Source organism: Branchiostoma lanceolatum, chromosome 19, assembly GCF_035083965.1.
Source record: "Branchiostoma lanceolatum isolate klBraLanc5 chromosome 19, klBraLanc5.hap2, whole genome shotgun sequence".
NCBI classification, from domain to species: Eukaryota; Metazoa; Chordata; class Leptocardii; order Amphioxiformes; family Branchiostomatidae; genus Branchiostoma; species Branchiostoma lanceolatum.
In genome coordinates this window covers 1,684,580-1,697,160 of record NC_089740.1, presented here as the reverse complement: position 1 = coordinate 1,697,160, position 12,581 = coordinate 1,684,580, and positions in this window count along the sequence as shown.

Below are 12,581 nucleotides of genomic sequence, written 5' to 3'. Positions count from 1 at the left end.
ACTAAAAATATATATCGGCACGGGGAGAAAGGTACTTGAGTAGTATAATGTAATGTTATAACACAGTCCTAATTCCACTCAGCTGAGTAAATGATGTGTACACGTGAAATGAAACCATTAGGTTAAAAGAAACACATTATAACCGTGAAAAAGGCCGTTCCAGTGAACTGCAACACGATTTTAGCAAAAAGGGGGTCGAACAAAATATTTGTATTTAGTACGTAGACTTCTATTGACAACAGCAATGGCATAAACTGACATTTCAAGGTTTTTTGTACAAAAAGACCAGGGTAGTGACGGATTCCATGGACCTGGTTATACCCTTGATCTATGATCCGCCACCCTGGATTTTGACCACTGATGTCACCAACCTTACTTAATTTATGACAATTTAATCTTGCAAAATACATCTGTGTAGAATCAACCTCGCCGTGCTGACTGTTATAAACAACAACCAATAGCTCCGGTATCCGCATTCTCCCAACAAGGAAACTGATTCAGCACGTAACTATGGATCTACATTGAACCTGTGATCAAGGTGCTATAAATACCTATACATTATAACATAACGATAATCCCAACTCGACTCCGACTGTGCAAATCGGAATAAAATCAAATACAAACAACAAATTATGACAATGACATACACAATAAAAATTTCAACGACAATCAAAAATAAGTACATATACAGTAGAAGCCACTTAATTGCACTTCGGATAAACGCACATTCCATTTAACTGCACAGATTCCCAAAATCCCAAACCGGTTCCCGTTAACTGCATTGTTTGTGACTCCGCATGTCTGCACGGGGCATTGTCACCAATGCCGGATAACTGCACCAATTTTTTTTTTTCAAAAATCCTCGACAAGTTAACTAAAAGGTGCGCTAAAAATCGCCAAACGCGGTACAAATAAGCTGATAAGTGCCTATGTAGAGGCACAATACCGCCAATATGTCTAAAATTGTTATAGGTTCGCGGCAGCGCTACATTCACATACAACTAGTCGCAGTTCTCAGATCTAGTAGGAAACCGCACAGCGACTCGGCAAGGGCTACAGAGACGTGGATGGACATAGCAGTCGCATTTGACGGTGCGGTGCTGACATGATCATCTGTCACATTATTTTATGGCAGAGCCGAATCTGCGTCCTAGAAACTTCCTACATTCACCTGAAGGATGTATACGCAGGTTCGGCTCTGCTATAAGGAGAATGATCTGTCACTCACGATCTAAGTCATCTAACCATATCTACCCACTTGACACGTACAGTAATTCACTACCATGATGTACACAGTCTAATCTGTCCAAACATGACAGGGGCCTCTCTAGCACTTACTGATTTCACTCACTGTGTCCTGATATGTCTTTCCTGAGTAAATTTGAAATTTACTGTTTTAATACATAAATGTGGCCCTAACAAGAGGTGGAATCTACGGTGTTACCGCACTGTACCTGTATAACGAACACTTTCTAACACCTAAACGCGTGCTAACAAGTTCATACAGCACACCGAGGTGTATACGTTGGCAAATGGGGTGTGCAGTTAAGCGGATTCTACTGTAATAGTAAACGTTAGCGTCGCCGCAGTGTTTTTTAACACTATGCTTGTTAGAGCTGTGCCATTCGCCTATAACTGGAACAGACAGGCAGCGCCGTTTTTGATGGAGACTCAGGACAAACGCCACGCGGCAGAGAAACTTGTTAACATGCTGACGGACTTCCTGAAAAACTGAGCTTGAACTGTACGATCAATATGTAAACATTCACAAACCAAGAGACTACTCAGGTGAAAAACTTTTATTTTCTTTACATTATAGTTACCATCAATCTCTGATAACAATTGATATTCAATTAGTGCTGATTTTTGCATGACGTTTATTATGTTAATGCATTTATATTATAGATTTTATTCTACTAAAAGTAATACTGTAGTATTGATTCACTCTACATACACATGTAACTATGCTCGTATTGTTGCTATACCTTTTGTGCCGCCCAATTAGTTATTGTTTCCAGAATGTCAATTCAAAAAGTAGCCCTAAAGTTTTGTTCATGGAACGTCCAAGGTGGTCTTAGACGTAAAAGTCAAGATGACGATTTTGTTTCTTACCTAGAAGAATTTGATTTTGTGTGCTTACAGGAAACCTGGCTTAAGCCTGGGGATAACTTTAGAGTAGAATCATTTAGTTATTTTAGAAGCGACAGAGATTTAAAGAAAAGGTCAAAAAGGAATTCAGGTGGTATAGTTTTCATGTTTCGACAGAAATACACCAAAGGCATTACTAAACTCCCCACAAGACACCCAGACTTTCTGTGGTGCAAATTAGACAAATCGTTCTTTGGCCTAGAGCGAGACCTTTTTGTAGGAGGTGTTTACTTCTCTCCCGAATACTCAACATCCTTCGAAACAAACAACAATATGCTCTTTGACACTTTAAATGACGATATCAGTAAATACTCCAACCAAGGAAATATAATGTTATTAGGTGACTTAAACGCGAGAACAGCCTCTCTGCAGGAATCTATCATTCAAGACGACTGTCTTAACCACAACCTCATAGATATAAACAAAGATATACGATGTAGGGCAAGTTGTGACCACGGGGTAAATAGATATGGCAACCAACTTATAGAACTGTGCTCAGCAGCCGATCTGACCATTGTAAACGGTCGAGTGCCAGGTGACCTATCTGGAAAGACCACTTGCCATAAATACAATGGGTCAAGTTTAATTGACTATTGCATTACTAGTTCAGAATTTCTCACAAAAGTTCAATATTTTAAAGTTAATGATATCTCTATTTTTTCCGATCACTGCCTAATAGCCTGTTCAATATCGACCAACTATTCACCTTATGTTAAACAAGCTAAAACGCCAACGCATCCTTTACCAACAAAGTATATTTGGGATGACGACTCCAAAGCCAAATTTACAGAAGCATTACAAGATCCTTCGATATTACAGAGCTTACAAAACTTTACAGCCAAGTCTTTCTATAACGTAGACACGGCGGTAAATGAATTTTCCGATATAATCTCACGTGTAGCCGATGCGTCTCTCCGCAAAATTGTTCAAAACAATAGCAAGAAAAAGAAGAAGAAAAGTAAACCATGGTTTAACTCCTCGTGTGCCTCTCTTAAATACAAAATAAAACAATTAGCCGCCCAAATGTCTAAATTTCCGTGGAAACTTGATATCCGTCACTCATATTTTTCTGATTTAAAGTTGTACAATAAAAAAATCAAAACAGAAAAAAAAACTTTTCAAAGAGCGACAATGGTACAATCTCAGAAAACTTAGCAAGGAAAACCCGAAAAAGTTCTGGAGTGAAATCAATTCGCTAAGGCAGGAAGACAATGACAAACAGAAGGACGATAACACCATTAATTCTGAAGAATGGAGGACTCACTTCAAAACACTAAATGATCTTGTAGATAGTAATGAGCCCAATAAAGACTTTATCGAACATGCTGTCAAAGAATGGCCTGGCAAATTTAAGACATTAACCAATAACATAACAACTGACAGAAATTATGAGAAATACAATGACGACATTCTTAACACCCTCGAAAATTCAGCAGAAAACCCACTGGATCTTGACATCTCAGAAGAAGAAATTTTAAAGGGTCTTCGCAACCTAAAAGGCAATAAAGCTTGTGGCACCGATTCCATTATCAACGAAATGCTCAAATATGGCGATAAACAACTTCTGCAGCCTTTAAAAAAAACTTTTCAACACGATCCTTCAATCAGCAAACTTCCCGCACCAGTGGTGTAAGAGCATCTTAGTTCCGATTTTTAAAAGTGGAAGCCCAACAAATCCATCAAATTATAGAGGGATCGCTATTTCTAGTTGCGTCGGAAAATTATTCACGTTTGTGCTTAACAAAAGACTTCAACGCTTTCTTGAAGATAACAATATACTGTCGTCACTTCAGTCAGGTTTTCGAACAAATTTTCGCACAAGTGACAACATTTTTGTGCTTAAAACCCTAGTAAACAAAGAGATTTCCACGCCGAGAGGGAAATTGTACGCCTGCTTTATTGATTTTAAGAAAGCATTCGATTCTGTATGGAGAAATGGGTTGTTTTACAAGCTTCTATCGTCAGGAATAGGAGGGAACTTCTTTAAAATCATTAAAACCATGTACTCCAACACAGAATATTGCGTTAAAACTTCAAACGGCTTATCAGCATACTTCAAGTCAACCTGTGGAGTTCGCCAGGGGTGTAATTTAAGTCCGCTTCTGTTTAATCTCTACGTTAATGACCTTCCAAACCTACTAAATTCACCACAATGCGACCCCGTCATTCTAAAAGACACTCCCATTAATAGTCTTTTCTGGGCAGATGACCTAGTGCTCCTATCAAAATCAGAAAGTGGCCTGAAAGAATGCTTGAAAAGATTAGATAACTTCTGCTCTACTTGGAAATTAACGATTAATAAAGATAAAACTAAAGTAATGATTTTTTCCAAAAATGGACGAACGAGTAAAACCCGCCCCTCTCCCTTCCAAGCACAGGGTCATACTATAGATATCACACCCTCGTACACATATTTAGGAATAGACATAACCCCCTCGGGATCATTCAATCGAGCTAATAAACAAATTAGAACCAAAGCCCTCCGAGCCTCCTTTAAACTGAAATCAGTACTATCAACAAATTACAATCCATCAATTTCCCTTGCATTAGATCTGTTTGATAGTCTAGTTAAGCCAATTTTATTATACTGTAGCGAAATTATAGGCTCAAATATCCAATGTAGGGATCTTATTGTTAAAGGAATAAAAGAATCACCAAATGAAAATATTCGAAATATGATATCTAACATCCTATCTCCAATACTAGGATCGCAGGTCAGTATTCTCAAAACAAATCGTATTGGAAAGAAAAGTGACCCTTGCTCTACCCGCCCAATACTCGTCCGTCTGAAAAAATACAATGATAAGCTTGACATAATTAAAAATTCGCACATATTAAGAAATCAAAACATATTGGTAGAACAGCCAAAAATATCGTATGAAGTTCCTGAATTAGAACAAGTTCTCCTAAACTACTACAAAATTTTACTCCGTGTTCCCAGAAGTTCAACTAACGCCGCCGTAAGAGGAGAACTAGGTGCGTTCCCTTTATACATTGACACCCAAACCCACCTTATCAAATATTGGCTCAGACTTAACAACTTGCCTAATGACAGAATCATGAAAAAAGCTTATGATGTAGCCGTTGAAGAAGATCAAGATTGGGCTGTTCATGTCCAAGATATGTTATCTAGACATGGTTTCCGAAATATCTGGCTCAATCCTAATGTTGATGCCAAATATTTCGGAAACTTATTCAAGGAACGCATGAAGGACACATTCCTCTCTGATTGGAGACAAAAAATTAACAGTAATAATAAACTTAAAGTGTACTCTAAAATCAAAACTCAATTTAGTATAGAAAACTACCTATTGTCTATCCAAAACAAAAATTTTGTAACCAACATAACCAAACTGAGAATAAGTGCACATTGCCTGGAAATTGAAAAAGGTCGCCATCGCAATATATCGGCAGACCAGAGACGTTGTCCTTCATGCCAAGATAGTATTGAAGACGAGTACCACTTTCTTATAACATGTCCTACATATAATGCTGAAAGACAAGTGCTTATGCAATCAATTACATGTAAGTCAAATATTACCCTACCTTACACAGATAGCGATACATTTAATGTACTTATGTCATGTCCAGATTCCATATCTATCCACCTAGGCCAATATATCTACCACGCTATGCAAAAACGAAACTGTACCATTCCTGAATGAGAATTGACAAATGTAAAGTCGCAAATTAGACTAGAAACACGCAACACAATGTTTGTAATTTAGATATAGCTCCACGTTGTAATTAAAGTAGATTGCATTTGATGTAGCGTTATAGTAATTAGAAATTTCCTTAGATTACAATTAGCCTAGAAAAACAACCCTTAGTCTGTATTAGTTCCATGTTGCAATGGCCATAGATCACACTAGATATAGTATTATAGTAAGTAGTTTATCCTTATACATGTATAGAACTAGATTGTTAAGTGTTACCTATGTTGTCTGTAATTTGCCATACATTGTCACTGATGCAATTGTTGTGCAATAAATCATTCATTCATTCATATAATGCTTTAAGTATGGGGGAGGTGGGCGAAACTTTGGTAAGCTATAACTGCGTAACCATGAATGAGAAAATAAAGCGGCTTCATTCCTCCAGTACCTTCCAAGTGCCCTATCGTTTGAATGTAAAGTTTTCAAATTCTGGTAAAGAGATTGGTTTTAAAGCTGTGCCATTCGCCAATAATGCTTTAAGTATGGGGGAGGTGGGCGAAACTTTGGTAAGCTATAACTGCGTAACCATGAATGAGAAAATAAAGCGGCTTCATTCCTCCAGTACCTACCAAGTGCCCTATCGTTTGAACGTAAAGTTTTCAAATTCTGGTAAAGAGATTGGTTTTTAGAGCTGTGGCATTCGCCTATAATGCTTTGAGTATGGGGGAGGTGGGCGAAACTTTGGTAAGCTATAACTGCGTAACCATGAATGAGAAAATAAAGCGGCTTCATTCCTCCAGTACCTACCAAGTGCCCTATCGTTTGAATGTAAAGTTTTCAAATTCTGGTAAAGAGATTGGTTTTTAGAGCTGTGCTATTCGCCTATAATGCTTTAAGTTTGGGAGAGGTGGGCGAAACTTTGGTAAGCTATAACTACGTAACCATGAATGAGAAAATAAAGCGGCTTCATTCCTCCAGTACCTACCAAGTGCCCTATCGCTTGAATGTAAAGTTTTCAAATTCTGGTAAAGAGATTGGTTTTTAGAGCTGTGCCATTCGCCTATAATGCTTTAAGTCTGGGGGAGGTGGACGAAACTTTGGTAAGCTATAACTGCGTTACCATGAATGAAAAAAAAAGCGGCTTTATTCCTCCAATACCTACCAAGTGCCTTATCGTTTGAATGTAAAGTTTTCAAATTCTGGTAAAGAGATTGGTTTTTAGAGCTGTGCCATTCGACTATAATGCTTTAAGTATGGGGGAGGTGGGCGAAACTTTGGTAAGCTCTAACTGCGTAACCATGAATGAGGAATTAAAGCGGCTTCATTCCTCCAGTACCTACCAAGTGCCCTATCGTTTGAACGTAAAGTTTTCAAATTCTGGTAAAGAGTTTGGTTTTTAGAGCTGTGCCATTCGCCAATAATGCTTAAGTATGGGGGAGGTGGGCGAAACTTTGGTAAGCTATAACTGCGTAACCATGAATGAGACAATAAAGCGGCTTCATTCCTCCAGTACCTACCAAGTGCCCTATAGTTTGAATGTAAAGTTTTCAAATTCTGGTAAAGAGATTGGTTTTTAGAGCTGTGTCATTCGCCTATAATGCTTTAAGTATGGGGGAGGTGGGCAAAACGTTGGTAAGCTATAACTGCATAACCATAAATGAGAAAATAAAGCGGCTTCATTCCTCCAGTACCTACCAAGTGCCCTATCGTTTGAACGTTAAGTTTTCAAATTCTGGTAAAGAGATTGGTTTTTAGAGCTGTGTCATTCGCCTATAATGCTTTAAGTATGGGGGAGGTGGGCGAAACTTTGGTAAGCTATAACCATGTATTACGAGTTCCATATCTACATACATCTACAATTGCCTTATGAAGCGAGAAGAAGTCGAACCTGTAAATAGTAGACAAGTATAGATTAGTCCTATTAGACACAGTTAGATATCACATTATTACCTTCGCCGAGAAGGTTATGCAGAGGGCAGCGTTTGTTTGTGTGTGTGTTTGTTTGTTTGTAACGTACAGGATAACTCGAGAAGGCTTGGATGGATTGTTTTGATATTTGGTAGGTGGGTAGTTCTTGATGAGACTAGGAAATGATTAGATTTTGGGTCCCCTAGCGGCTTGTTACGGTACTGCAGCGGAACTTCCTGTTTCGATATCTCGTGTTCTGGACAAGCTATGGAACTGATTTTTGAGTGGTAGATAGCTCTTTGGACAGAGAGTAAGTGGTATAGGTTTTGGCCCCCTAGCGGCTTTTTTGGAACTGCAGGAGCAGGTTTTGGTTCAGACTTTGAAAGGGAATAACTCAAGAAGGGCTAGATGGATGGTTATGATTTTTGGTAAGTAGATAGCTTGAGTGATGATGTACATGATTAGATACTTATTATGCAAATCAGCATCTAATTTGCATAATTAATGAGGAAAGTTTATACATCCGCCAAATTCCACAATAGGACTCTCAAACATGTGACATATGTAACTGAAGAAGAGAGAAATGTTAATAGATATCAATTATGCAAATGAAGACCTTATTTGCATAATTAATGAGAAAATACTATAACTCAAGATGGGCTTGATGGCTGTTAATGATGTTTGGTATGTAGATAGCTTACGTGATGCTTTGCATGCTTTGACGATAATTATGCAAATTAGAGTCTAATTTGAATAATCAATACGACAATTTTAAAAACCCGCTGTGTTCCATGATATGACTATAGATGTTAATGATGTTTGGTATGTAGATAGCTTACGTGGTGCTTTGTATGATTGGACAATAATTATGCAAATTAGATTTTAAGTTGCATAATCAATACGACAATTTAACAAACCCGCTGTGTTCGATGATATGACTATTGAAATATGTGACATTTGTTACGGAGGATTAATTCCATACAGGTAAATGATGGCAATTTCATACTTGTGTCATTTGGAAGTTATGTGAATGTGAACATCGTTGAATCAAATTATGCTAATAAGGACCTCATTTGCATAATTCATGATAAATGTTACTTTGTGAGCATAACCTTCTTTGTTAAGCTCATACTTTTGTTTTTTGGGTGAAGAAGATCAACTGGTATGATTTATAATTGATGAGAAACACTCCTGATACGTCAGTCAAAAAGGTTAAAATCATTTGGCGAAGGTATGAGGTCGTGGAACTCTAGTATTACGTTATATTATCACCACTGTATGTAGTCCTTTGCTTATCACCATTACCTGTACTTAGCTTGTTTAAGCATAAATGTACAATAAAGGTCTTTCATTCATTATAACTGCGTAACCATGAATGAGAAAATAAAGCGGCTTCATTCCTCCAATACCTACCAAGTGCCCTATCGTTTGAATGTAAAGTTTTCAAATTCTGGTAAAGAGATTGGTTTTTAGAGCTGTGCCATTCGACTTTAATGCTTTAAGTATGGGGGAGGTGGGCGAAAGTTTGGTAAGCTATAACTGCGTAACCATGAATGAGAAATTAAAGCGGCTTCATTCCTCCAGTACCTACCAAGTGCCCTATCGTTTGAACGTAAAGTTTTCAAATTCTGGTAAAGAGATTGGTTTTTAGAGCTGTGGCATTCGCCTATAATGCTTTAAGTATGGGGGAGGTGGGCAAAACTTTGGTAAGCTATAACTGCGTAACCATGAATGAGAAAATAAAGCGGCTTCATACCTCCAATACCTACCAAGTGCCCTATCGTTTGAATGTAAAGGTTTCAAATTCTGGTAAAGAGATTGGTTTTTAGAATTGTGCCATTCGCCTATAATGCTTTAAGTATGGGGGAGGTGGGCGAAACTTTGGTAAGCTATAACTGCGTAACCATGAATGAGAAACTAAAGCGGCTTCATTCCTCCAATACCTACCAAGTGCCCTATCGTTTGAATGTAAAGTTTTCAAATTCTGGTAAACAGATTGGTTTTTAGAGCTGTGCCATTCGCCAATAATGCTTTAAGTATAGGGGAGGTGGGCAAAACTTTGGTAAGCTATAACTGCATAACCATAAATGAGAAAATAAAGCGGCTTCATTCCTCCAGTACCTACCAAGTACCCTATCGTTTGAACGTAAAGTTTTCAAATTGTGGTAAAGAGATTGGTTTTTAGAGCTGTGCCATTTGCCTATAATGCTTTAAGTATGGGGGAGGTGGGCGAAACTTTAGTAAGCTATAACTGCGTTACCATGAATGAGAAAATAAAGCGGCTTCATTCCTCCAGTACCTACCAAGCGCCCTATCGTTTGAATGTAAAGTTTTTAAATTCTGGTAAAGAGATTGGTTTTTAGAGCTGTGCCATTTGCCTATAATGCTTTAAGCATTGGGGAGGTGGGCGAAACTTTGGTAAGCTATAACTGCGTAACCATGAATGACAAAAGAAAGCGGCTTCATTCCTCCAGTACCTACCAAGTGCCCTATCGTTTGAACGTAAAGTTTTTAAATTCTGGTAAGAAAATTGGTTTTTAGAGCTGTGCCATTCGACTATAATGCTTTAAGTATGGGGGAGGTGGGCAAAACTTTGGTAAGCTATAACTGCGTAACCATGAATGAGACAATAAAGCGGCTTCATTTCTCTAATACCTACCAAGTGCCCTATCGTTTGAACGTAAAGTTTTTAAATTCCGGTAAAGAGATTGGTTTTTAGAGCTGTGCCATTCGCCTATAATGCTTTAAGTATGGGGGAGGTGGGCGAAACTTTGGTAAGCTATAACTGCGTAACCATGAATGAGAAAATAAAGCGGCTTCATTCCTCCAGTACCTACCAAGTGCCCAATCGTTTGAATGTAAAGTTTTCAAATTCTGGTAAGAAAATTGGTTTTTAGAGCTGTGCCATTCGACTATAATGCTTTAAGTATGGGGGAGGTGGGCAAAACTTTGGTAAGCTATAACTGCGTAACCATGAATGAGACAATAAAGCGGCTTCATTTCTCTAATACCTACCAAGTGCCCTATCGTTTGAACGTAAAGTTTTTAAATTCCGGTAAAGAGATTGGTTTTTAGAGCTGTGCTTACACTTACACTTTGGTAAGCTATAACTGCGTAACCATGAATGAGAAAATAAAGCGGCTTCATTCCTCCAGTACCTACCAAGTGCCCTATCGTTTGAATGTAAAGTTTTCAAATTCTGGTAAAGAGTTTGGTTTTTAGAGTTGTGCCATTCGCCTATAATGCTTTAAGTATGGGGGCGTTTGGCGAAACTTTGGTAAGCTATAACTGCGTAACCATGAATAAGAAAATAAAGCGGCTTTATTCCTCCAGTACCTACCAAGTGCCCTATCGTTTGAATGTAAAGTTTTCAAATTCTGGTAAAGAGATTGGTTTTTAGAGCTGTGGCATTCGCCTATAATGCTTTAAGTATGGGGGAGGTGGGCGAAACTTTGGTAAGCTATAACTGCATAACCATGAATGAGAAAATAAAGCGGCTTCATTCCTCCAGTACCTACCAAGTGCCCTATCGTTTGAATGTAAAGTTTTCAAATTCTGGTAAAGAGATTGGTTTTTAGAGCTGTGCCATTCGCCTATAATGCTTAAAGTATGGGGGAGGTGGGCGAAACTTTGGTAAGCTATAACTGCGTAACCATGAATGAGAAAATAAAGCGGCTTCATTCCTCCAGTACCTACCAAGTGCCCTATCGTTTGAATGTAAAGTTTTCAAATTCTGGTAAAGAGTCTGGTTTTTAGAGCTGTGCCATTCGCCTATAATGCTTTTAAGTATGGGGGAGGTGGGCGAAACTTTGGTAAGCTATAACTGCGTAATTATAACCATGAATGAGAAAATAAAGCGGCTTCATTCCTCCAATACCTACCAAGTGCCCTATCATTTGAATGTAAAGTTTTCAAATTCTGGTAAAGAGATTGGTTTTTAGAGCTGTGCCATTCGCCTATAATGCTTTAAGTACATGTACATCATTTTGATTCACTCAGATAAAATAGCGTTATTACGGTAGTGTTTAGTACCTAGTTGCATTCTTTGATGATTTCAAAGGCGTAGATGAAATTAATTTCTTTTCAAGAACTTGCCATGCACTATATTCGATACGATTGTTGTGCAATAAAGTGTGATTGATTGATTGATTGATTGATTGATTCATTGATCGTTCGATCGATTGATTGATTGATTGATTGATTGATTGATTGATTCATTGATCACAGCGCAGATTTTTCTGGCAAGTTTTTTTCTTTGTCTGTTTCACATAGCAGCTAATTAATCACATCAGCTTTTGTACAGTAAATCATAACGATAGCACTTTACCATTAGTATGCATTACCTAGACTAGAGTAACGTAATACTATGTATACCTCGTCAGTAACTTTGTTATGGCAATCACTCGTAATCTTTATTCAGATCATACAGAATAAGGAGTGAGGAGGGTTGACACGGTAGCCTTCGCGTGGATTTGCTTAGGGTGGATAAATTTATAACAGGTTGCGAATCTGAGACCCACACACTTTGGGCATCCGTCTTCTCCAGCGGCACCAGTTCGAGGGAGACGTGCTGGTTCTGGTTGCGATGCTTGCACAGGTACCGGTCTGCCTTGATAACGCCAGCCCGCCTGGCGCTGCCCTCGTCCGCCAGTTGAAGACAACTGCCGTTAGAGACTTGTCCCTCTAACTGAGAGATACGAGGGATCACGAAACAAGACACTGTGAGATCGAAGGACATATATCTTCGTCATACCGTCATACAAGATGTCGTTTAACGTCTTGCGTATGTCTCTTTACTTTCTCCCAATAATATTTTCACTTTTTTTGTGTTTACACTCAGTCGATGCCTATTTCAATAATCACGAACAT